The sequence below is a fragment of the Crocuta crocuta genome, unplaced genomic scaffold (assembly GCF_008692635.1).
Source record: "Crocuta crocuta isolate KB4526 unplaced genomic scaffold, BGI_CrCroc_1.0 scaffold15, whole genome shotgun sequence".
In the NCBI taxonomy this organism is placed as follows: domain Eukaryota; kingdom Metazoa; phylum Chordata; class Mammalia; order Carnivora; family Hyaenidae; genus Crocuta; species Crocuta crocuta.
Window position 1 is genome coordinate 1,830,903 of NW_027530508.1, and position 2,248 is coordinate 1,833,150.

Sequence of the window (2,248 nt, forward strand, 5' to 3'; positions counted from 1 at the left end):
ACCCACCGGAAGCTCCTTTGCCTCGAGTGGAGGGCACTTCCGGCCGGTGAGGAAGCGGGAGGCGCGGCTTCCGGCTTCGGGTCCGGGACAAGGCTGTTTAGGCTCCCGTGTCTGCGGCAGCCTAGCTGCCTTCACGGCGAGGAGGCTTAGCTGGGCGCCCGGCTTCCTTGCTCAGATCCCGGGGAGCAGAGCGCCTCTTATCGGGATACAGCCTGGGGCGCCGGGCGCTAGAAGGGAGGAAAATGGCGCGGCCCGTCTGCGCCGGAATTGCGAGATATTCCCGAGACTGGCGGTTGAGACCAGGCCCCCCCGCCAAGGGGCGCTCTTTTCGAGGACCGGAAGAGACCATTGCGACCACCGGCCCCACCCCAGCTGTCTCCCTACTCTGGGAAGGGGACACCGAGGAAGGTTAAGAGCCTGCACGGTAATGAGCTGCAGGTCCTGTGCGTTGCGCGGTTCGCCTTCGCGCCCGCCTCCAAATCTGCCTCTGAGAGCTGTTTCCTTTCGGGGAGGACCTGCAAACCTGGGTCTTTATCCTGACCTCCCCTTCAGCCCCACTCCCTTGTCTCCTTTCCCGTCCGCTCTGTCTGGGTTTAAAAAACAAAAACTTGTTTTAAATTAAGATATAGTTACCATATAACACTATATCAGTTTCAGGTGTACGACAAATGATTTGATCTTTGTGTATATTTGGAAACGTTCACCTCAATAAGTCTGGTTAACATCGATCACCTTACATTGTTACGAATTTTTTTTCTTGTGATGAGAACTTTTTAGATTTACTGATTTTCAAATATGCAGCACAGTGTTGTTAACTATAGTCAATGTGCTACCATGCTGTTCATCTCCAGGAGTGTTTATCTCACAACTGGAAGTCCGTACCTTTCAACCCCCTTCACCTGTTTTCTAATCACCCAACCATCAATCTGTCTTCTCATTATCTATGAGTTTGTTTCTTTTAAATACTTTTTTTTGAGAGAGCACAAGCTGGGGAAGGGCAGAGAGAGGCAGACAGGAATCTCAAGTGGGCTTTCCACTGATAGCAGCAGGCCTGATGGTGGGGCTGGGAATCAAAAACCGCAAGATCATGACCTGAGCTGAAGTCGGAAGCTCAACTGACTGAGCCACCCAGGCACCCCTGTTTTCATTTTTTTTAGATCCCACTACTTGCCTTTGAATTTAAATTTGGCATAACCTAAAACAAACCTGGTCTCTTCACCTATCTCCCAAGCTTGGGACCTCAGTGTTTTGGTTCCCTCATTACCTCATCCCTACAGCCTCTCAAATCCATCATGCCTGCTCCATGCCCACTGCCTCAGCCAGTTCTTTGCATCCAGAACCCAGTGAAGGGGTACAGGATGAGATGCCTCAAAATGTGCTACTGTGGCATGAAGATTATTCCGAATTAAAAGTAATAAAAACGCAATAGATTCAGGAAAGGCTCTCTGCCTACCCCTTAACTGTTTAAATTTACATTGGAAAGGAGAGCCTGCAACAGGAAGAGAAGTTCCTCTTTTCTTCCTCCCCTCCCCTTTATGAAGGAATTTATCTGCATAATAGAGCAGCCTCATTTCCCCTCCCCCCCCATATCCCTTTTCACCTTCTTTCTAATGAATTTTCTTCACTTTCTATCCTCAGTCCCCTACCCCTTCTCCTTAGTTCTAGTAAGCAGCACATTGCCTCTTTGTCTAATTGGAGGCAGCAATTTCATTGTCTTGGAATGCCTTGTCTATGTGGATTCCCTATACACATGCCTATTATTATTTTCTCCTCTTAATCTGTTAAGTCCATTTGATTCTAAGCCCTGCTAGAAGGACTGTAGGACACAGGAAGATCTGTCTCCCTGACGGTAGCAAAGAGTAGGAAGTGCCCCAGCAGACCTACCTGTACAACGAGCCTTGACCCACTGCTGACATCCCCACTGAACAAGTCACCTATCTCCTTCCTCCAGGGACTCAGCAAGCACAGGTTAACAGCAAGAGTAGATTCAGGGCCATTCTCTCCTGGTGAGGAAACTCCTGACAGAGGAGCATCCGTCAGAGGTCTGTCAGTGCCTAGATGAGTTATTTTGCTTAATGTTCATGTCCTCTGATAATCTCAAAAAATTTTTAGAACCCCCTCCTCCCCAAATATGTCAGGGAACATCAAAAAACTCCATGTTCTCTAAAAATCAGTAAAGGTCAGTGGCCTTACTATAGCAGGAATGTTGCAGAGGCCAAAAGGCAGAACTGTGTCCTGGGAGAGGGGG